The sequence below is a fragment of the Poromitra crassiceps genome, assembly GCF_964638095.1.
Source record: "Poromitra crassiceps genome assembly, chromosome: 30".
Classification (NCBI taxonomy): domain Eukaryota; kingdom Metazoa; phylum Chordata; class Actinopteri; order Beryciformes; family Melamphaidae; genus Poromitra; species Poromitra crassiceps.
This window is the reverse complement of record NC_139652.1, coordinates 371,339-397,500: the sequence shown is the minus strand read 5'-3', so window position 1 is coordinate 397,500 and position 26,162 is coordinate 371,339. Positions and strand designations below refer to the sequence as shown.

At 44.9% G+C, this 26,162-nt stretch overlaps 1 pseudogene across 1 annotated transcript in view; it reads left to right on the top strand.

The window, feature by feature from the left end:
- Nucleotides 1-25,315, top strand: part of LOC310800637 (kinesin-like protein KIF21A pseudogene) — a 47,561-nt pseudogene extending 22,246 nt beyond the window's left edge. Inside the window, exons 2-3 of the transcript XR_014554002.1 lie at nucleotides 22,911-23,133; nucleotides 25,226-25,315. The product of XR_014554002.1 is annotated as a kinesin-like protein KIF21A pseudogene (transcript). The remainder of the gene's footprint in view (nucleotides 1-22,910; nucleotides 23,134-25,225) is intronic.
- The last annotated feature ends 847 nt before the right edge of the window (nucleotides 25,316-26,162 follow it).

Here is a 26,162-nt window from a genome sequence, read left to right as displayed (position 1 = left end):
CAGACTGAACCTGTATGACAGTAGACTACATAACCATACATTACAGACTGAAACTGTATGAAGGTAGACTACATAACCATACATTACAGACAGAAACTGTATGACAGTAGACTACATAACCACACATTAGACTGAAACTGTATGATAGTAGACTACATAACCATACATTACAGACTGAACCTGTATGACAGTAGACTACATAACCATACATTACAGACAGAAACTGTATGACAGTAGACTACATAACCACACATTAGACTGAAACTGTATGATAGTAGACTACATAACCATACATTACAGACTGAACCTGTATGACAGTAGACTACATAACCATACATTACAGACTGAAACTGTATGACAGTAGACTACATAACCAAGTACATATTCAAAATCAAAGAACTGTGCCAGTTGCTCCATTTGCATAAAGGTGTGTGTGTGTGTGTGTGTGTGTGTGTGTGTGTGTGTGTGTGTGTGTGTGTGTATGTGTGTGTGTGTGTGTGTGTGTTTGTGTGTGTGTGTTTAGGATCTACTGCTGTTATATGAGATGCTTGGCCTGACAGTACCTTGGCACTCGTACGTTAGTGGCACCAGATAATTGTGTGCCGTTTATTTGTGGAACTAGTTGATCCTCCAGACAAATTTAATCAACACCTATCATGATGTTGTGTGTGGGTGGGTGTGTCACCCTCAGGTAAGGACAGCACATTACGTGTGACTTTTGTTTACAAGCCCTCATTCACTTATGCAGTATGAACCTAAATGAACCATCCAAAAATGCATATGAGATATTACTTTTCAATGATGGTTCAGACTAAAGAAAACAACCTGTACTGTAGGTGTGTGATCATCACATCCTATGCCATAGGCGTCAATTTGGTATAGCAAGGTATGGCACTCACCATACCTTGGCCTCTAGCCAAATTTGAGAGAGAGAAAGGGAGAGAGAGAGAGAGGAGAGAAAGAGAGGGAGAGGGCTCACCTGGTAGAGCGCGTACCACAAAGGCTTAGTCCTTCGCGCAGCCAACCCGGGTTGGAATCTAACCCGGGTTGGAATCTAACCCGGGTTGGAATCTAACCCATGGTCATTTGCCGCATGTCATCCCCCCCTTTCTCTCTCTCTCTCTCTCTCTCTCTCTCTCTCTCTCTCTCTCCCCACCTTTCCTGTCTGCCTGCTGTCCTATCAACTAAAGGCAAAATGCCCCCCCCCAAAAAAAAAAAAAAAAAGTTTTTCAACCACCACATGTTCTGCACATGTGCAAAACGGATTGGGCAGCAAGCACATCCCGTTAAACATAAAAACCATGTATAAAACAATAAAAACATGTATTATCAAGTTTGTCCAAGTGGTGTTGCCGTACCTAGCTGTCCAAGATGGCGGACACGTTCGCGCATGCGTGTGCATGTGCAAGACGGTACAGATCAGATACTGAGAAGTGAGAAATACATTAGCTGTGACGTCGGGGTTAGAAAGCTCGACGCTGCTCATAAATGCCTCTTTTCATCTGAAGTTTGTGCTGGTGATATAATTTTTCACCGAGCTTTCGACCAGAGTGGCGCTGTTGAGCGCTGTGACGGCTGGGCTCTAACCCGAAAAAAATAATATCACCAGCACAGACTTCGGATGAAAAGAGGCATTTATGAGCAGCGTCGAGCTTTCAAACCCAGACGTCGAGAAGCTATGAACCCTTCTTCTCAAGTAGTTGGCTTTGAAATGTTTCTGTTGATTTAGACAGCTTGGGAGCCAAAGTCGCAGGCAAGTCTATTGGCCCATTTCCACCGCTGGTATCAACGTGGCCTCGCCCAGCTCGTCTCACTTTTTTGTCTCATTCCACTGATCAAAAACGGGGACAGCCCTGGTTGAGTCGGGGTTGAGTCGTGCTGCTTTTGGTTCCTGCTCTGTTGAGGTTCCAGCGCTGTGAACCCGGTACCATACAGTGACGTGAAAACACTGCAGACGACTGATTGGTCAGGCAGAATCGTGTTTAATCTACTGACTGAAGCTGCATACCAGTTTAGTGGGGCTTACCTTCTTCTGTTATGTTATTTCCATCAGTCTTTTGTGTTGCTGCCATCGGCTCGGACGAAATAAAAGCGATCTCCTTACTCAGCTTAACATGACGGTGGTTTTCAATTGTTTTGAGAGAGAAAAAAATCCGCTCCTCAGGAAGACCTTTGTAGCTGTGTGCAGCGTCGGGCTCCTCTAGGCCGCAGGCGGGGCTTTAGTGAAGCCGCGGTCTTGCCTGGTGAGACGCCGCCGGGGTAGAGGCTTCACTCTGTAGCGCAACCCCCGTCCCTCGCGCAGCGCATGCCTGTGAGTTTGACTAACAACAAAGTGATATCCATTCTCCTGGCCGATTGTCACATTTGCCCATTTACACTGTAGGTCATTTAGAGGCACCAGTATTTCATAAACAGTTTAAAAGTTCTGTGTATGGATTTAATTGTAACGTTATATGTTATAGCCTACTTCGGTTATGGGCGGAGGGCAGATATGCGGTCGCTATGACGACCAGGTGTGGGCGGGGGTGGGCGGGGGCAGATGACCAGCGGTGGAAGCAAAACGTCCATCGGGTTGAAACAAGTAGAGCCGAGTGGTGACGAGCTGTGCAGGGCTGTAAAATGTGGTGGAAATGAGCCATATGTACGGAGACTGGACTCTTTCTAGGGTAGCATAGCATAGAAAGAGGAGAAACGGGGCTACATAGCCTGTTGAGATGACTACTGTAGGTGGGACGTTTCCAAATCCAAACAGCTGTTCAAAGCCACTGCTGCCCAAGAGCTGAGGACCTCCAATATGGCCCCTGTTGAACATGACATCCTTTTTTTAAGTGTGTATTTGTGAGTGTACATAAAGTATTTGCCTAAGAGGGGAGGAAAGGGTCTCCCTCCCCCCATCCATGTTGACAGCTACAGATGATCCCTCTCTGACACGTCCTGTTGTCTGACCCTCTCCACCCCTACTAATGATGGGGTGGTCTGCTCTGCGACCCTTGACCCGCAGGAAGCAGTAAAGCCATTATCAGCGTGCCACAGGGAGCCGGCTATACTCGCTCGTTTGGAACGCACGTTTCCAAAGCCTCGCAAGTTCCAGGATCAGCCCAACATCGCTACATAGCCACAGCATTATTAGATAAAGACGTTCAAATAAGTGGCTATTATGCAGAAGATCCAGGCCTGTGCTGTGGCATAGGCAGACGATCCAGGCCTGTGCTGTGGCATAGGCCTGGGCGTGGGTCTTGTTTCTGCAAGCTCTGGCTTCATGTCTTACAAACTCATTTTCTCTCATATCTGTCTGTATTTATGTCCTTTGTTGCTCTGTAAAGCACTTACAGACTTACAGTCATCCTTAAAAATAAACTTAACTGCTGATGGGTTCAGTTCAGTAATTAGATGTCAGATAACTGTTAGGAGCTGATGAGTGATGAGGGCTGTGGTTACAAGTTACAACCTCTCATCCTTACGCTTGTTAAACAACAGTAAGACCTCAGGAGTGGCTTCATCCATGGCAACTGAACAAACAGCATTCTTCCTAGAGACACACTGACTTACATGCATCCTGCAAAGTAACGGCTTGATGACATTTTTATATCAGGCAATAAATATCCATCTTTTATTTCCTCGTACTGTACACACTCTTTGAGCTTTCATGTGGATTGGCAAACTATTCCTGGCGAGCCCCATTTCTCACTAAGGTCATGTTTCGGTGCGGAAATGTTGTGGTTGCTATCCCCAGTTTTTCTTTTCCCCTGCACAGGAAGGATTGTAGGAGTCAGGAGGAGCTAGGTTTGGTTTCCTGTCACTCTCTCTGAGAGGGGAGGGGCCAGCTGTTACCTGTCATGTGATCACTCTCTCTGAGAGGGGAGGGGTCAGCTGTTACCTGTCATGTGATCACTCTCTCTGAGAGGGGAGGGGCCAGCTGTTACCTGTCATGTGATCACTCTCTCTGAGAGGGGAGGGGCCAGCTGTTACCTGTCATGTGATCACTCTCTCTGAGAGGGGAGGGGCCAGCTGTTACCTGTCATGTGATCTCTCTCTCTGAGAGGGGAGGGGCCAGCTGTTACCTGTCATGTGATCTCTCTCTCTGAGAGGGGAGGGGCCAGCTGTTACCTGTCAGAGCCGTGATGTCAAGTTTCAGGGTCTGTTGCCAAAACAACTTTTGTTTTTGTTGGCGTGATTAGGAGGGAAAAAGCGATCTCAAAGTTTGTTTTACTGCGGAACACAGAACACCCCCTCTCTCACACACACACACACACACACACACACACACACACACACACACACACACACACACACACACACACACACACACACACACACACACACACACACACACACACACACACACACACACACACACACACACACAGCTCTGAACACCCCCTCTCACACACACAGCTCTGAACACCCTCTCTCACACACACAGCTCTGAACACCCTCTCACACACACACAGCTCTGAACACCCCCTCTCTCACACACACACAGCTCTGAACACCCTCTCACACACACACACAGCTCTGAACACCCCCTCTCTCACACACACACACACACACAGCTCTGAACACCCTCTCACACACACACAGCTCTGAACACCCCCTCTCTCACACACACACAGCTCTGAACACCCCCTCTCACACACACAGCTCTGAACACCCTCTCACACACACACACACCCAGCTCTGAACACCCCCTCTCACACACACACAGCTCTGAACACCCCCTCTCACACACACACACACACACACACACACACACACACACACACACACACACACACACACACACACACACACACACACACACACACAGCTCTGAACACCCCCTCTCACACACACACAGCTCTGAACACCCTCTCTCTCACACACACACACACACACACACACACACACACACACACACACACACACACACACACACACACACACACACACAGCTCTGAACACCCCCTCTCACACACACACACAGCTCTGAACACCCCCTCTCACACACACACAGCTCTGAACACCCCCTCTCACACACACACACAGCTCTGAACACCCCCTCTCACACACACACAGCTCTGAACACACCCTCTCTCACACACACACACACACACAGCTCTGAACACCCCCTCTCTCACACACACAGCTCTGAACACCCCCTCTCACACACACACACACACACACACACACACACACACACACACACACACACACACACAGCTCTGAACACCCCCTCTCACACACACACACAGCTCTGAACACCCTCTCTCACACACACACACACACACACACACAGCTCTGAACACCCCCTCTCACACACACACAGCTCTGAACACCCCCTCTCACACACACACAGCTCTGAACACCCCCTCTCTCACACACACACACACACACACACACACACAGCTCTGAACACCCTCTCTCTCACACACACACACACACACACACACACACAGCTCTGAACACCCCCTCTCACACACACACAGCTCTGAACACCCCCTCTCACACACACACACACACACACAGCTCTGAACACCCCCTCTCACACACACACACACACACACACACAGCTCTGAACACCCCCTCTCACACACACACAGCTCTGAACACCCCCTCTCACACACACACAGCTCTGAACACCCTCTCTCACACACACACACACACACAGCTCTGAACACCCTCTCACACACACACAGCTCTGAACACCCCCTCTCACACACACAGCTCTGAACACCCCCTCTCACACACACACACACACACACACACACACACACACACACACACACACACACACACACACACACACACACACACACACACACAGCTCTGAACACCCTCTCTCACACACACACAGCTCTGAACACCCTCTCTCACACACACACACACACACACACACACACACACACACACACACACACACACACACACACACACACACACACACACACAGCTCTGAACACCCCCTCTCACACACACACACACACACACACACACACACACACACACACACACACACACACACACACACACACACACACACACACACACAGCTCTGAACACCCTCTCTCACACACACACAGCTCTGAACACCCCCTCTCACACACACACACACACACACACACACACACACACACACACACACACACACACACACACACACCCACACACACACACACACACACACACACACACACACACACACACACACACACACACACACAGCTCTGAACACCCTCTCTCACACACACACAGCTCTGAACACACTCTCTCTCACACACATTATGTGGAGGGGGGGGATTCATTTGTCCCTCTTGTTTCCATAAAAGATAGCATTTGATTTTGATGTGGAGTCCTTTGTGTTTTGATCATAAACTCAAGCAGGTTTGCTCATGCTAAGTTGCTAACTCAGTTTTCTAACCTTTTAACCCCATGCTAACTGGGCTCTTAGCGACAGGGTTAACTAATGTTTCACATTGGCCCAGTCAGCCCAGGCTTAGCTAGCTGCTCTTTAAGGAATTAACTGATTGCAGGTCTGGCTGAGTAGGTACACTTGGATTCGGCTTACAATGAGCATGAGAAAAGTCCTTTTTTGGAAGCTCAGGCTGCAGTCGGAAGGAAGGTTGCGCTGTGAAACAAACTAATATTTTTCCTCGTACCTGTAGTGCTATTTATCCATCTGTTGTTGTGGTGTGAGTTGCTGAGTTTCAAAGATATCAGCCATAGAGATGCACAAAGTGCCAAAACATACATTTGAAAAACTCAACAGCAATGTCTCTTTGCAGAAATCATGGCCTGGTTACTCAAGAGGATCCACAGACCAGGCAGAACTATTTTCTTTGGACCAAACTACACCCACTAGTAGTTAGGAACTATTTTCTTTCAACCGAACCACACCCACTATCTAGCTACATTTAGCAGCTAGGAACTATTTTCTTTCAACCGAACTACACCCGCTAGCTATAGTAGTTCGCTTGAAAGAAAATTGTTTCTACATGAAACTGCTCACAAGGTCTGTGGATTACAGTATATTATTGAGTCACAGAGTCATGATTTCTGGAAAGAGACATTGCTGTTGACTTTTTCAACTGGATTTTTTTGGGCATTTTGAGAATGAGCCGAGTGCTATCCAGTTCCATTGTATTGGACAAGAGATTGTGCAGACATCTCTATGGCATCTCCAATGAAGTCACTGATGGGTGGCGAGCCCCTGGGCCTGTCTCTGATGTCTCTGTCCTCCTGTCTCTGATGTCTCTGTCCTCCTGTCTCTGATGTCCCTGTCTCTGATGTCTCTGTCCTCCTGTCTCTGATGTCTCTGTCCTCCTGTCTCTGATGTCTCTGTCCTCCTGTCTCTGATGTCTCTGTCCTCCTGTCTCTGATGTCTCTGTCCTCCTGTCTCTGATGTCTCTGTCCTCCTGTCTCTGATGTATCTGTCCTCCTGTCTCTGATGTCTCTGTCCTCCTGTCTCTGATGTCTCTGTCCTCCTGTCTCTGATGTCTCTGTCCTCCTGGCGTCTGTCAGCCGGCATAATATCCTGCTGGGATCGGATTATGCCTTTTAATTCCCGCTTCCATTACTGGTCACCATGGCAACCCCATCCTTATATCACCCGAAGTACAGAGTGTGTCTGTGCAGCACAGACACTGAGAGGCAGTGATACAGTACTGGGAAATATTGACTCACCATATTGAACTTTAAACCTTTATAAGTAATGTGATTTGTGGGTTTGTTTGTTTTTCTGATTTTTTCCCAGACGAACCCAAGCCTCTTCTATGTATTCATAACAGTATTGTCCGGCAACAGACCGAGAATACACAAAGCTGGAGATGTAGTCAACTGTAATGAATTTAATTTATACAGGAGAGAAATAACCACCTCCCATAAGTGCTTATTTTTTTTCCACAAAAGTACAACAAGTATACAAGAGTAAAGGATTATTTCTCACATCTCCAGTAGCATGTGTCACTGTTCCTTAGTTTAAGTTTGGCTCATTTACTTTGAGTCCAATAACTTCTATTTAGCAATTTATACTGAATAAGGGCCTGTGTCCACCTGGCGTCTTTTCCTCAGGTCCAGCGTCTATTTTCAATTGTTTCCAATGGGAGGAGAGCGTATGCGAGCGCACACGGACGTGTAGAGAAAGTGCAGAGCGCCCAGCGTCTTTTTTCTGCGTTTTTGTGCGCCGACTCCCAGCGCTTCCAGCTGAAAATATTTTAACTTTTCAGAAAGACGCTGGTGTCGGCTGCTCCTTTTCTGGTAACTAATCATATGGAAAAACTATCGCAACAGAGACAGAACGGCTCAATTGTGGGAGCAGATCGGCTAGACACTTAATATTTCTGGTGAGTGTTGTGCTTACTGCTTTTAATAGCGTAGCCTACCTGTGTTGTTAGCTTGCTAGCTGTCAGCTATCAAGCTGAACTAACGTTACTTGCAGACTGCTTCCTTGTATATTGTGCGCTGGGATCAGCGTTCCCCAGCGCACTCCCAGCTTTTAACGTCGGAAAAAGAAGCTAGGTGGACACAGGGCCTAAGTTGAGATTGTGCTTCACGTGAACATGTATGCCAAGAGGCAACAAGCTCCCTCTATCTGCCTTCTTCAGTTTTTTCACCCTCATCTTTTTCCCAACACAATCTCAAACCTTCCAGTGGGGGTCATTGTGCATCTTGAGTAAGCCCATAGGACATGGAGGCTCCACCTTTTTCATCCCACATTATGTGGAACAGCTCCTGAATCCTAGTTGGAGGGTCCAAATTGTCTTTTCTACTGGCCAGAACACAATGCCTGATTTGTAAATATTTACAAAACTCCTCTTAACCAAGATTGTTCACTCTTAATTTTATCAAAAGACGTCAATCCATTTTCCCCAAGCAAATACCCAAGAAGATCTATTGATAGACCTCCTCCACCTTCTTTAACCGCATATAATAGTACGGTTATATAATTTAATGGCCCTGTTTTAGCCTATGCTTGGGTGCAGGACTGCAGGTGGACGTTTGCCCAGAGAAGGGAAGCTACTGATGAGGGAGATGCTGACTGCAGATAACCTGCAGATTACATGCTACTGTATCTCCACTGCCTCACTACACTTACGGTACACAACCTCAGTCAAGCATATACACACGGGCCTGCACGCCTGGCACAAAGACACACACACAGCAGCACACACTTTCTCTTTCCCTCTCACACACCCACCATACACACACACACACACACACACACACACACACACACACACACACACACACACACACACACACACACACACACACACACACACACACACGCCACACCACACACTCTCCTGCACACAGGCTTAAGCCAGTGGCAGGTGACATCATCTCAAGCAGCCGTACTGCTCCTCTCAGCATATCTCCACATAAAGATCTGCCTGTTATTCTTCAGTAAGCAGACACAGACCACAGGGGGCGACGCTGCAGCTTTTGTCTGCGTGGCTTTGGGTTTTGACTGTGTGTGCATAAACAAAGGTTACTTCTCTATCGAGCACTACAGTACCCAGCTTCCTCTGCAGTATGATTGGGTGAAGCCGCCTCTGCTAGGGCTGAACAATTAATCAAAATATTATCGAAAATATTTTTCAACATAGCATTAAATCCGTAAGATAATTTTATCACGGTTTACCATTAAACTGGTTATCGTTTCATCCCTACACAGTAGGGGTGGGAGAAAAAATCGATTCACCTAAGTATCGCGATTTTTAATGTCACGATTTTTTGGATCGATCTTTTATTCCAGAATCGATAATCGCAAATTAAATTTTTTTTTTTTTTTTTTTTTTTTTTTTTTTTTTTTTTTTGGTGCTTGCAGTCAGGCCACTCACTGAACAGCAGGCTAGGCGCCGCCTACTGGTTTACTAGTGGTTTTATTACTTTATTAGTTAGTCTGAAGTAATAATTACACTTCAGGGTTAAAGTGGGTGCATCTCATTGTAAAATTGGACTTCAAACGGCCCAAATCTGGCTTCAAACGGCCCAAATTTCACGCGCGTTGGCCCATATCGGCCTGGCCTGCTTGGTATCTAATGCCCGGCCTGAATTATGATCCCAGTCCGCCCCTGTTTTTAACTATATCGCCCAGCCCTACTCATGATATATAATATACAGTCTCTAGTGTATGATTCAACTTTTCCCATGTTCTAATCTAGTGTAAAAAAGCAAACAAACTGAAAAAATAAAAGAAAAAAATAAACAAAAATCGCAATAAATCGTAATATCGAATCGCAATAATCGTAGAATCGCAATAATCGTGAATCGCAATATATATCGAATCGGCACCAAAGTATCGTGATAGTATCGAATCGGGAGATAAGTGAATCGGCACAGCCCTACTACACAGTAGTCGAATAAATGAGATAGGCTTTGTATGATAAGCTCAATGAGTGGCTTTGGACATTCTGAAATGTTTGTATGTCTGTCCAACGCCATCTCTCGAAAATGTCATATCTGCTGTAAAAGGTGCTCTGTCATCATATCGCCATGTGCGTTTCTTTGTTTCCTCTTCGGATGAAAATGTGAAATATGGCCATCAATATCTCGCACTAAGAGTTCAGTAACTGCTTGCCCAACACTAATCAATTCTTGAAATATTCTTAATATTTCTGGTGGATGCGGGCTTTTTCTGCTGTTCAGACAGTCTATTTATTCAGTTCAACCCCGCTGATGGAAACACCTAAATGGCATTTTATTTTTGGCAGCATTTCAATAGTTTGCATAAGAAAGTTGGCTAACAGCCATAAAGGAAGCTGGTCTCTCTCAGTGTCAGACAGACACACATGGTCTCACACACCTCCATATCCTTAGCCTCTCCCTGCCGGTCATGCACAGCGCCTTAATGATTTATTGAGTGAGTGCGCTGGAGCTGTGTCAGTGGGGGGGGGGGGGGGGGTGGATGGTGGGGTGGAGCTGTGCTAGTGACGGGGGGTGGATGAGGGGTGGTGGAGCAGTGTCAGTGAGGGGGGTGGGGGTGGCATGGATGAGGGGGGGTGGAGCAGTGTCAATGGGGGGTGTGGTGGAGCTGTGCTAGTGAGGGGGGCTGGGGGGTGGGGTTAGGGTTAGGGGTGGTGGAGCAGTGTCAGTGAGGGGGGCTGGGGGGTGGGGGTGCAGCAGGTTTGGGCGTGTTGCGTTGGATCGGGAAGCGTCCTCCCATCGCCTGCAGACACAGACAGCTCAGAAACAAGCTGTGAATGTGCAGAGAGAACACAGCATTTTGATTGCAGACAGACTATTGATGGTATGAACTAATTTGTATGAGATACTTGACAGTTTATATTTATTTGCATAATTGAAGTATCAAAACACAATGACACTGAAGGAAGGAAGAAAAAACTTTTGTTGGAACAACAAAAACCCAATTAAACTTTTCATTTAAACTATCACTTAACGAGAGCAAATAATTCACAATAGCTGTGAACAGTCAGGCAATCAAAACTCAGGCCGCCACAGGATGGAGAAACTGCTGGTCAAACATTAGTAACTTCCAAATGGAGACATTTTTGTGGACTGACCGATAGACCGAGCTGGTCACAGCTAAAAAACCAGGAATGAAATAGACTGCATGGCAGAAGTTTTGGTGGTGATGCATCAATGACAAATCAAGGTTAAATCCTTCTACATGAGTCAGTGAAGATTTCATTCCTGGATTATATATTACAACATATATTTTATATATATTCAACAGTCTAAATTATTTTGACATTGTGTTGTCGAAGCAGCGACCATTCAACCCAGACTTGAAACAAAACCAGGTAACAGTGTCAGACTGGCTTTAATGTCGGGGCTGGACTGGGTTTGTATGTGAACCAGTTGGTGCCGAGGAAAACTAAATGACAGACCCTTAACCCCGACCTTCACCTGACCTCTGAACTACAGACCCTTAACCCCGACCTTCACCTGACCTCTGAACTTGGCTCCTCCCCTGACTCTCAAAATCCAACATCCCCAAATAGACCAGCCGCCACTAACGTTTCTCCAACGCCCTTATCTTGATACATTGAGGCTCAATTTACATTTTACAAATTGGTCCGTTTGCTTTAATTGTTGTTGATGATCAATAAAGCCATTGGCCTGTTGACACGACCTAACAATTGCTCTACCATCTTTAATTCAAGATTAATAATTGATTGCAAGATCAAACCATGCCAAATTGGACGACATATTCAGTTTTAGTTATTGAGTCCCCCCCATACAATAGCCTTTGTATTATTATTACCGTAAGTCCCTACAGGAATTTGGAGGTTAGGTGAGAAGCCTGTCTGCATTTTGTGCTTACTGTTGTATTCTTGTCTTAATGTCTGTTAGTGCTTTTGTTGTATTGTTTGTGTTACATGCCTGTGTTTAATGCTTATTGTTGTTTTGTTGCATCTCATTTAATTGTCGATTTAATTGTAGTTTTATGTGCTTTGTTTTTAACATGTTTTATCTTTTAGCCCTCCTCCCCTTTCCCCTTATGAGGCAGGCCGACATTGTAAATAAGAATTTTGTTCTTAATTGTCTCGCCTGGTAAAATAAAGGTAAAATAATAAAATAAAATAAAAGAAGCTGGTATATGCCATGCCCTGCCCTGGGTACATGTAGGAGAGAGGGCAGGTGAGAAGCTGGTATCTACCCTGGCCTGGGTACATGTAGGAGAGAGGGCAGGTGAGAAGCTGGTATCTACCCTGGCCTGGGTACATGTAGGAGAGAGGGCAGGTGGGAAGGTGGTATCTACCATGGCCTGGGTACATGGAGGTCAGGTGAGAAGCTGGTATCTGGCCCAGGGGTGTAGGCCGGGTCCTTTTTAGTGAAGCCGTTGCATGTTAGATCCTGCTCTGGCGGCAGGTGCCAGTATAGGTCACAAGGCCCGCCTCCCCATGTTAGTGGATGGGGAAATGGACAACCGAAATAATCACAGTACACGTCAGATAATTTTTTTCCAAAGGTGGTTTGTATCATTTTAGATAGTTATTATCATGCCAATGCCTGTGCAAGTGGTCATTTTTCTGATCAGTTTGTTTTTAAGTAGTTATTTGACATATAAAAATGGATGATTGACAGCTGTGGCAGCCAGTCTCAAGCCGTCATTGGCTGGACAGGCTCTTCATATTATAGAGCTAGCGTTAGTTTTACATAGACAAGACACAGTGCTGCTTTGATCTGTTGTACCAGACATATCCATGGACCGCAATAAAAAGGACATTGTTTTGAGAAAGGTGCGCGAGGAAGTAACGTTGGTTGGGGACTAAAGTAGTAAGTTCAGAAAATATGTGCTGCTGGGCGGAGATAGCCACGCTCGGTCCATATTTATTTATCTTGATGATCTGGCCTGGGTACATGGAGGTCAGGTGAGAAGCTGGTATCTGGCCTGGGTACATGGAGGAGAGAGGTCAGGGGAGAAGCTGGTATCTACCCTGACCTGGGTACATGTAGGAGAGAGGTCAGGTGAGAAGCTGGTATCTGGCCTGGGTACATGGAGGAGGGAGGTCAGGGGAGAAGCTGGTATCTACCCTGACCTGGGTACATGTAGGAGAGAGGTCAGGTGAGAAGCTGGTATCTGGCCTGGGTACATGGAGGAGGGAGGTCAGGGGAGAAGCTGGTATCTACCCTGACCTGGGTACATGTAGGAGAGAGGTCAGGTGAGAAGCTGGTATCTGGCCTGGGTACATGGAGGAGGGAGGTCAGGTGAGAAGCTGGTATCTGGCCTGGGTACATGTAGGGGAGAGGTCAGGTGAGAAGCTGGTATCTACCCTGACCTGGGTACATGTAGGAGAGAGGTCAGGCAAGAAGCTGGTATCTGGCCTGGGTACATGTAGGAGAGAGGTCAGGCAAGAAGCTGGTATCTGGCCTGGGTACATGGAGGACAGGTTAGAAGCTGGTATCTGGCCTGGGTACATGTACGACAGAGACGGCTTGACCTCCAGTCAGCACCCTCCCTCTCCTCCCATCCCTCTGTCCGGCCGTGGCCTTGGTGTCAGCGGCGCGGGGATCCAGTGTCACACACACACGCATGCACGCACGCACGCACACACACACACACACGCACGCACGCACGCACACACACACACACACACACACACACACACACACACACACACACACACACACACACACACACACACACACAGGCTGCACTGTGCTCCACTCGCAGTATTGTTCTCCCCCTGAACCCAGAGGCACAAAGCAGCCCTTATCCACACAGACAGACTCAGGTGCTTTTCTTACCAGCTGTTTTCCAAGCTCTTTTACACTAGCTCTGTTATGTTTTTCAACCGATACGATAACCGATAAATATCTGCTTCTCCTGGCCGATAACCGATATGATATTCCAATAATTATTATAATAACAATATTTATAATATATATATTATTTTCTTTAACCTGCATTTTATGCACACCTGGGGTTAAAAAAAGGCGGATGTAGTGAGCATAGCTCTGACCTAACCAAATCTAACAGAAGATCTTCAGAGACAGTGTTGTAAACTATACACACAGGCAAACATGTTGATTCTGATGATAAAGATGTTCAGAGACAGTGTTGTAAACTATACACACAGGCAAACATGTTGATTCTGATGATAAAGATGTTCAGAGACAGTGTTGTAAACTATACGCACAGGCAAACATGTTGATTCTGATGATAAAGATGTTCAGAGACAGTGTTGTAAACTATACGCACAGGCAAACATGTTGATTCTGATGATAAAGATGTTCAGAGACAGTGTTGTAAACTATACACACAGGCAAACAAGTTGATTCTGATGATAAAGATGTTCAGAGACAGTGTTGTAAACTATACACACAGGCAAACATGTTGATTCTGATGATAAAGATGTTCAGAGACAGTGTTGTAAACTATACGCACAGGCAAACATGTTGATGATAAAGATGTTCAGAGACAGTGTTGTAAACTATACACACAGGCAAACATGTTGATGATAAAGATGTTCAGAGACAGCGTTGTAAACTATACGCACAGGCAAACATGTTGATGATAAAGATCTTCAGAGACAGTGTTGTAAACTATACGCACAGGCAAACATGTTGATGATAAAGATCTTCAGAGACAGCGTTGTAAACTATACACACAGGCAAACATGTTGATGATAAAGATCTTCAGAGACAGTGTTGTAAACTATACGCACAGGCAAACATGTTGATGATAAAGATGTTCAGAGACAGTGTTGTAAACTATACACACAGGCAAACATGTTGATGATAAAGATCTTCAGAGACAGTGTTGTAAACTATACGCACAGGCAAACTCTCTCTCGTAACGGGACAAGCCCCGTCTTTTATTGTCACACGAACACCACAACACATGCATGCGGCCACAACACACTCATGCTGACGGTGGCCGGTGAAAAGTGTCCTCTGCATTTAACCCATCCAGGCATGTCCTTTCCTCCGGGGGGCAGGCCAGGAGCAGTGGTCGCTTTCTCGTACAGCGCCCGGGGACCAACTTCGGGTGTTGTCGTCACTGGTCGGATGACGATGACGATCTGATCTTCTGCATGTTTTTAGTGGGGGGGTTATATACGGAGGAACCCCCTGGGGGAGCACGGGGAGAACATGCAAACTCCACACAGAGAGAAAGGCCCTTACGACGAGATACCCCACCTGGGCAGTAGGCACTGAAGATATGGGGGGGAACACAACCACAGCGCCCACAGTGTCCCAGGCGAGAATCGAACTCAGGACCTTCTGACTGTGAGGCGACAGCTCTACCACTGAGCCACCGTGCCCCCCAAACATGTTGATTCTGATGATAAAGATCTTCAGAGACAGTGTTGTAAACTATACGCACAGGCAAACATTAGGGCGATTCGATTCGATTACGATTCATCTGTCAACGATTCGATTCGACGATGCATCTCCATACAGCTCAAAGTATTACAGCTCCAAGTATCAAATCCTCAATTTTCTGTATTATTACTGCACATGGCTACTTTTTCATCAATTAATACAAGCAGTCAGATAAATATCAAGTCCCTTTTTTACTTAGAAAGTGCTTTAAAATCTGAATCTCAACAGAAATTTAAACATAAACTATTCAACGATTCATCTGTCAACGATTCGATTCGATTCACACGTCCGTATCGCGATGCATCAATTATACGATTAATTTTGACACCCCTAGCAAACATGTTGATTTGTAAATTTCCTATGTGTACTTCAGATGTGAAAGCCTCACTGTTCAGAGTAGGGCTGGGTTAAAATTTTTTTTTTTAAAGATTTTTATTTTAATCCTTTGATATCGATTCATATGTCCAGAGATCGATTATTTATTTATTTGTTTTATTTATTTATTTTAACATAGGCTATACTATTATAGGCTGTGTGTGGTAGTTGAAACAGTTTCAAGTTGACGTTTATGTTTGTAGTTGAAACAAAAACATAAATACTGTAGGCTACATAAATGGAAATGTTTGATCATTAATATCTACTTTTAGAAATTATATAGGCTGAAATCAAATCACTGTGCATAATTATGAAAGTGTCTTTATTGACAGATGAAAAGTCTGTTATTTACCCTTTGTCACCACCTGGTGAGTAAATATATGTGTAACTAAAACCATTAAAATTGACAACCGGTCCGCAACTTTTTTCCCCATGTATCTACCGGTCCTTGGCGCAAAAAAGGTCGGGAACCCCTGTGTTAGATAACTGGACAGTCATGTAATTCAGGTTACAGCTAAAAAAACATGTTTTAGTATCACTAACCAAATCGATATTGAAATTAATCGAATCGGAATCGAATCGAATCGAATCGAATCGGGATTAATCGATTTGGAACCTTGTGAATCGGAATCGAATCGATTCTTGAAATTTGAACCAATACCCAGCCCTAGTTCAGAGCGTACTGTACGCCACTGTATACTGCTCACCTGTGGGGCAGCTACAGGAAAAGCAGCATGCAAAGACTAAACGTGGCTTATAATGATGCTCTACGACTGTTGTTACGTGTCCCTAGATGGCACAGTGCCAGCCAGCTGTTTGTCAGTGTAGGTATACCTACATTTAAAGCACTTTTAAGTAACCTCATGTACAGATTTATGTGTCGTTTTTAGATGACTCGATGAACAGTGTTATTGTGGCCTTAATTAGTCCTGTCAAAAGTAACACCAGGTTCAACTCCATCATGTGGCGACATTGGTGAAAGAGCCTCTATGTATTGTGACTATGTAATCTTGATGTCAAGGTTTGTTGTTTTTACATTTTTTCTATGTTTTGTATTGTATTGTAATGTGCTATGTTTCCTCTATGGACCTTCCTAAGTGTCTGGAATAAAGTTGAATTGAATGTCATGTTTTGACCATAAGTAATATGCTGCCGTCATGTGCTGGTGAGGAAAGTCTGACATCTGGGACACAGACTTGAGCAACCAACAGCTTTCCATCGCCCAGCACAATCACTCCTTAAGGAAACAGGGAAGGTAGTTCCTGGTAGTTCAAAACAGTATGTTATTTTGTGTCTTAGTTCCTGTAAAATTTACCAATCTCCAACACAAAACTACCACTTAGCTGCATATAATTTAAGATGACTTTCCATTTGACTTTAGAGCTGCTAGCCTACTGCACAATTTCTCCTTTTAGCACTGTCACTCCCTACAGACTCTCTCTCTCCCCCGTCAAATACATGCTCACTGTCACTCCCTACAGACTCTACTCTCAAGATTCAAGATTCAAGATTTTTATTGTTACTCCGTAGTACAAGTATCACGTGTGAAATTATTGTGCTGTAGACTCCGTTACAACATAGTGCAAAATAACAGGGCATATAGGTGCAGGAAAACAAGAGAAGCAACAAGCAATAAGGCAGTAAAGGAATAAGACAAGTCAAAGACAGTGACATATTCACTGCACATAGGTGCACATGGCATGGACATACTTTAAACATAATTAAACATAATTAACATTCTGTTTGCACAGGTGCAAATAGCATATACCTAATTAAACATACAATTAAACATTAGACATACATAATGGTAGCAGCTACAGTACAGTACAGTACAGCTACTACACTATTTGTATATGTTAAGGAGTCTCGTGGCCTGCGCGAAGAAACTGTCCCTCAAGCGATTTGTCCGTGCTTTTGGGACCCTGTATCTCCTCCCTGAGGGTAACAGGGAGAACAGGCTGTTGTGGGGGTGGTTTGTGTCTTTGATGATCTTCAGGGACCTCCTGAGGCACCGCTGGTTGTACAGTTCCTGCAGTTCTGGCAGCTCACATCCTGTTACGTGCTGGGCCGCGCACCTCACTCTTCTTAGCGCCCTGCGGTCCATGGTGGTACAGTTCCCGTACCAGGTGGTGAAGCAGCCAGTCAGCAGGCTTTCAATGGTGTAGAAGTCTGTGAGGATTTTTGGCCTTAGCCCAAATTTCTTCAGGCGCCTGAGTCCGTGTAAATGGTAAATGGTAAATGGTAAATGGTCTGCATTTATATAGCGCTTTTATCCAAAGCGCTTTACAATGAGTAGATAGTCTACATTCACCCATTCATACACCGATGGCGGCAGGCTGCCACGCAGGGTGCCTACACACCATTGGGAGCAAGGAGGGTTAAGTGTCTTGCCCAAGGACACAACGACAGCAGCTGGGAGGGAGCGGGGATCGAACCGCCAACCCTTGCATCATTGGCCGACCCGCTCTACCTCCTGAGCTAAAGCTAAAGCCCAGCCGCCCCGTGTAGTAGTCGCTGTTGGGCTTTTTTGACAACAGTGGCGGTGGGGCTGGCCCATGTCAGCTCCTGGTGGATGTTGACTCCCAGGTACTTGAAGCTGTCCACCCTTTCCACCACTGTGCCGTTGGGAGGTGAGGTTGCCCACTCTCACCACCTGGCGGCAGGTCCGTCAGAAAGTCCAGGATCCAGTCACACATTGCTGTGTTTAGTCCCACATTGGTCTCTCTCTCTCCTCCCCATCACATCCACACCAAACTAGTGTTAATCCACAGCCAGGCTTCAGTTGGCCAGCATTCAAGGAGGCATTGCTGACATTCAGCATTTGAGCTTTGACAGGCACACACACACACACACACACACACACACACACACACACACACACACACACACACACACACACACACACACACACACACACACACACACACACACACACACACACACATTACATATTAACCCAGCTGGCAGGTTTATAGGCCAAAGTATTGGGTCAGAGTCATGCGTTGACTCTGTCAGTTGTGGGAGGAAAACCGGCAAATGTTGCCAATTTAACAGATAACTTTGCATGTCGAGAATGTCGCAGTTTGTTGTAAAACTGAAACGTAACGTTGCGATCAATCAACTACATCTCTCGTCTCGCACAATATACGTCACACAGACAGTACACCAACATCAACATGACCTGGTGGGAGAGACGTCACTTATTTTGTTGTGTGTGCTCTTTCTGACTTATAACTTATACTGCAACAGTTTTACCACACACTGCGACTTTCTTGACTTGCAAAGTTATCTTTTAAATGAACAAACATCGTACTGTATGTGTGTACCTCATGACACAATTCAAACGGGATCAAAAAATTATTGTCTCTCGTTATTCATCACCACCATTCATATTTTTCTCATGGCTGCTTTGCATAGGGACCGACCGGAAGGGGAGGGACTTTGGCTCTCTATGTCATCTCTGAATTCAAGCAAGAAAAAACACTAACATTGCAGTTGAATGGTTTGATGGGAACATTTAACATAAAATTGCTTAAAGCAATATATCCCTTTTTTAGTTTTCAATACAAATTTTATACGGTATACCTTTTTTTTCCAACTTAATGTTTGTACACATCCAGAAGCAATTCACTTTTTTCAGATGTTATTTTTCCTCACTCCCCCTTCCTGTTAGGGGTATGTTGGTCCATAATATTACATTTTCATTGTATGTCTGCAAATAAACCCTCAATTTGTACCACTAAGATGTGTTTTATTATCTCACACTACTGTCATACTGCTGGAATCTGATGGCAGACCTTACAGAAAGACTCTCTGTCCCCAACCAGCACCTTGAGATAACTCTTGTTATGAGTTGGCGCTATATAAATATAATTTATTTATTTAAATTGATTGATCTTCCACCCCTCTTTTTTTTTTTTTTACCATATTGGTTGTTTTATTTTGTAGCCCTATTTGGTGTGGAGGTGTGTGTGGGGTTGGAATTTTCCTCTAGCGTGGTGCCAACATTTCCCCCTGCTTCAGACTGCATGCTCGATTGTTTCCTGATCCCAAAAAAAATTCTCTCTCAGAATGCTCAGTCATTGGCTGCCATGATGAGTCGCCTACAGTCAGTCACACATGGTGGACAATAGATTCATTGAGATGTCCCTACAGTCAGTCACACATGGTGGACAATAGATTAATTGACATGTCCCTACAGTCAGTCAAACATGGTGGACAGTAGATTAATTGACATGTCCCTACAGTCAGTCAAACATGGTGGACAATAGATTAATTGACATGTCCCTACAGTCAGTCAAACATGGTGGACAGTAGATTAATTGACATGTCCCTACAGTCAGTCAAACATGGTGGACAATAGATTAATTGACATGTCCCTACAGTCAGTCACACATGGTGGACAGTAGATTCATTGACATGTCCCTACAGTCAGTCACAGATGGAGGACAGTAGATTCATTGACATGTCCCTACAGTCAGTCACACATGGTGGCCAGTAGATTCATTGACATGTCCCTACAGTCAGTCACACATGGAGGACAGTAGATTCATTGAGATGTCCCTACAGTCAGTCACACATGGTGGACAGTAGATTCATTGACATGTCCATGTCCCTACAGTCATGCATGGTGGACAGATTAATTACAGTCACACATGGTGGACAGTAGATTCATTGACATGTCCCTACAGTCAGTCACACATGGAGGACAGTAGATTCATTGACATGTCCCTACAGTCAGTCACACATGGTGGACAGTAGATTCATTGACATGTCCCTACAGTCAGTCACACATGGTGGACAATAGATTAATTGACATGTCCCTACAGTCAGTCACACATGGTGGACAGTAGATTCATTGACATGTCCCTACAGTCAGTCACACCTGGTGGACAGTAGATTAATTGACATGTCCCTACAGTCAGTCACACATGGAGGACAGTAGATTCATTGACATGTCCCTACAGTCAGTCACACATGGTGGACAGTAGATTAATTGACATGTCCCTACAGTCAGTCACACATGGAGGACAGTAGATTCATTGACATGTCCCTACAGTCAGTCACACATGGTGGACAGTAGATTCATTGACATGTCCCTACAGTCAGTCACACATGGTGGACAGTAGATTCATTGACATGTCCCTACAGTCAGTCACACATGGTGGACAGTAGATTAATTGACATGTCCCTACAGTCAGTCACACATGGAGGACAGTAGATTCATTGACATGTCCCTACAGTCAGTCACACATGGTGGACAGTAGATTCATTGACATGTCCCTACAGTCAGTCACACATGGTGGACAGTAGATTCATTGACATGTCCCTACAGTCAGTCACACATGGTGGACAGTAGATTAATTGACATGTCCCTACAGTCAGTCACACATGGAGGACAGTAGATTCATTGACATGTCCCTACAGTCAGTCACACATGGTGGACAGTAGATTAATTGACATGTCCCTACAGTCAGTCACACATGGAGGACAGTAGATTCATTGACATGTCCCTACAGTCAGTCACACATGGTGGACAGTAGATTAATTACAGTCAGTCACCCATGGTGGACAGTACTGTAGATTCATTGTGTGAATATTTGAGGGGGGGGAGGGCCCTGCTAATTATTCAGTGCAGTTTTTGTCCCCTATTTTTTTCACAGGCATTTTATAAACTTTACAATACATTTTTGCCATAAGCTGCTGTTCATTTCTAACACTGGTGTACACAGTAGTTTAATAACAAAAACAATAAAATGTTGTACATGTTGTACATGTAATTCATATGATATTTTGATACAAAAGCAGCAGGAACTTTGACTTTGACACCATTTGTGTTTCCAAATGGTGGGCTGAATCAGCTAAAAGCCCAGTTCAGATATTTAAAGGATAATTTCAGCCAAAAATGAAAATTCAGTCATTAACTACTCACCCCTATAAGGGCCATATCAATCGATCAGTTAGGATCGAGATATCTAAATATATATTTATATACAGTATCATCTCGCTCGCTCTCTCTCTCTCTCTCTCTCTCTCTCTCTCTCTCTCTCTCTCTCTCTCTCTATATATATATATATATACTGTATATATATATATATATATACTGTATATATATATATATATTACTTTGCTGACTTGGCTCTCTTAGACAGCCTCCTCCACATGTTTCTCAAAGTGAAAACCAAGTTGTGAGGTGACATAATTAAGGGTCCCACCCAAGACCCACCCCCCTCTCAAAACACCCCAATCGAAAACTGAATCATCTCTCTAGGCCTATTTTACAATTATAAAATTATTTAGGTTACTACAGTACAATAAATAGGTCTACTTTTGATTTTGATAATTTGGCCTAATTTTGTCAATTTCAGCCAAATTATGGGAAATTCTGCAATATGGATTGAAAAAGTGACTATCCGCACACTGGAGCAGCTCCAAATATTTAATGATGATGATTACAACACCAACAACGTTTCAACCCGCGCAGTGCGTCTTCATCAGGCAAATGACTAGAAAAGAAGACAGCAGAAAATATATACCAATGACAACGCATTGACATCAGCTGCTGTCAGTCAATTAAGTCGGCTATAGCACATAGCCAATGGCAGGTGACTAATGCCTTAAAAGCAGCCTACCTATACATACAATTTAAAGGAGCAATCAGTGACGTTATATAGACCAGATTAATCGACAATGAAAATAATCGTAAATTGCAGCACTGTATTATGACACTACTGATCTCTCCCTCTGTGTGTGTGCTGCAGGATTCGTCCTCAGCAGGCCAGGGAGAAGATCGAGGGATGCCACATCTGTACATATGTGATGCCCGGGGAGCCACAGGTCATCCTGGGCAAAGACAAGGCCTTCACCTACGACCACGTGTTCGACATGGACTCCCAGCAGGAGGCCATCTATGCCAACTGCACGGAGAAGCTGATCGAGGGCTGCTTCGAGGGGTACAACGCCACTGTCTTCGCATACGGACAGGCAAGTCCTTGTCTGTCTTAGTTCTGGACAGGCAAGTCCTTATCAGTATCAGTCCGTCTTAGTTCTGGACAGGCAAGTCCTTATCAGTATCAGTCCGTCTTAGTTCTGGACAGGCAAGTCCTTATCAGTATCAGTCTGTCTTAGTTCTGGACAGGCAAGTCCTTATCAGTATCAGTCTGTCTTAGTTCTTGACAGGCAAGTCCTTATCAGTATCAGTCTGTCTTAGTTCTGGACAGGCAAGTCCTTATCAGTATAAGTCTGTCTTAGTTCTGGACAGACAAGTCCTTATCAGTATCAGTCTGTCTTAGTTCTGGACAGGCAAGTCCTTATCAGTATCAGTCTGTCTTAGTTCTGGACAGGCAAGTCCTTATCAGTATCAGTCTATCTTAGTTCTGGACAGGCAAGACTAATTTTCCCAACGTTTAAACTGAAATTTTAATGGCGACTAGTCGACTAGTGTATAAGTAAGAATACACTCAGAAAACAGCCAAAACTGAGCGCAATGTAATCTATAAGGTTACAACTAAAAGAAAAAAGTGTTTGTATTTAAGAGCCATTTGAAACTGTGAATTATGTTCGTCATAATCGTCAATATTCACAACATCTTGTGCTGTTTATGAACATTGCACATCAGAAAACAGAAAACAACTCACCCCAGCGCCGTGTATTCAGGCTAAATATAGTCCATTTACTGTAACTTTCGGAAGCCTTTGCGTTCAACAATTTGAGTGGAAGCATCTTGTGCAGTCATTCATTGCCATATGAGCTGAGCTGCGTTATCTTGTGTGGCTAACGGGTTAGCTTGTCTGGCTACTGCGTTATATTAGCAATGCCATAGCGTCCACATGCCTGTGCTGAATCTCGGTAGAGTGGTTAACGTTATATGCCAGTTTTATCTGACACAGCCTACATACAACCATATTTTCATTTACTGGATCAAAATACTGCCAAACTGCGCTGGTTTTATGAGATGACATCTCCTTTCCCACCCGTTCTTGCTGCCCTCCCACTAACACATGTCTGCTTTGTTTACATCCAGACATTAGAGGAGGGGCTACAGTAGTGACTGGTAAACACGCAACAACTCCCGCCCGCATTGTTTATTATTAGGATCATTTAATTCTTTGTTTAACCGACTAGTATTTCTCGTGCCGACTAGTGAGGGAGTGGGCGTTTAAACGTTTAACCGAGTAGTCGTCGGCATCCCTACTAGATTTTAGGGATGGGCATTTCTAGCAAAAACATTATTCGAAATTCGCTGGGCCAAAGTTGACTTTTTGTCTAAATTCGACGAAGAAAAGGTATCTGGAAAAATTAATGGCAGATGAAATCCCATGGAGAGGGAGAGGGGGTGACTTTGGCACTCTATTGTCGTTACTAGGCAGCCAGACCTGAGCCTACATTAGCCTATGCTAATGTTAGCATTAGCGTAGCACCGAGATGGCCCAGGGAACAGTAGACAGAATATCAGCTTTTCTTCATGCAGTAACAAGCCTTGAAACCTTTTCCTTGTGGCTGAGTGTTGCTGTAATATAGACAGTTTAAGACCATTTCTACTACGTTTCTAGCATGTCTAGAGCTACTGGGTGCTGCTGCTGTCAGCTAAGGCCAGAGCACTGACGTAAAAATAGGGACAGAGCTATCCCGTTGATTTTGGTCTCCCGTTTGGAGTTGATTCGTTGGCCGTCGCCATATTGATTTTTCGTCAGCAGAGTGGGAGGGAATGGGTTGAGTCCTTGCACAGCTCACGTGAGATGGGGGTTTCCCAGAGCCGCAGCTCCGCCTGCTATTGGTCTGTGATTGGCAAGCTGCGTCATCACTGGACAGGCGATCTGTCAATCACCCCCTTTTCTATCATCTATTTTACTCCAAACGGGCGAGTTATATAAAAAGTTACCCCCCTACAGTTGTTATGAAAAGGTAAAATTAGCTACAGTATATAGACCAAAACCGTGTTTTGCCCCCGACTGGAAAGATGTTTAATCCTGTTACAAAGTCGGGCATTTTAACATGGGGGGAATGCCTACTGCCACCGACCCCCAAGTGGCCATTTGAGGAAATACAGCTTTTCACTTCACTTCCGTGTCATCAGAGGAAAGCCAGGGGGGTTGGCCACTGGCCCAGAGCCGTTCTGCTCCAGTGTGCAGCTCTGGTGCGTAGCTCCTACGGCAATGTCACATGAACAAAGAATAATACAGAAAATAAATAAAGCTCGCACACTGCAAAGGCTCCAGTTTAGGTGTTTTTATTTGACACTGGTGGTTACGTTTCGGGCAGCACGCCCTTCCTCAGACCTCAGTCTGAGGAAGGGCGTGCTGCCCGAAACGTAACCACCAGTGTCAAATAAAAACACATGAACAAATGTGTCATTCTTAAAGAGACAGGCACTGATAAAAATAAAAAATAATAAATAAAAATAAATAAACAATTTTCGACTTTCAACACATTGAGTGCCAGCCATTTTTTCAATCCTGTAGGTAAGTTGTGCCAGTTTTTTTTTTGAGGATTCTGGCTCATTTTACAAGAGCCGAGGATTATTTTCTGTTAAGAATTCGTGAACACCAATCATCTAAAAATAACTAATAGAATGTGTGCTTTCTCTGTCTAAAAGAGTTAGTTTGCAGAGTTAGTAGTTATGTAGATATTAGCCGTTGAGCTGAGCTCTCTCTCTCTCTCTCTCTCTCTCTCTCTCTCTCTCTCTCTCTCTCTCTCTCTCTCTCTCTCTCTCTCTCTCTCTCTCTCTCTCTCTCTCTCTCTCTCTCTCTCTCTCTCTCTCGAGAGAGAGAGAGAGAGAGAGAGAGAGAGAGAGAGAGAGAGTGTGTGTGTGTCTCCAAACTCCTCCCTCCGTCTGTGCTGCGCAGTGCTCTGCTGCTGGGAGTTTGAGCAGCGACTCTCCCTGGCAGCGAGTGTGGATAGGTCTCACTGTCTCTTGGGTTTGAGAGCCCCGATGAACCCCCGTGCGACTCTAGGCTTTATGCTGCTCACCCAGTCCATTTCTGGAACCCCCCACCGCAGCAGCGCGAAGCGTC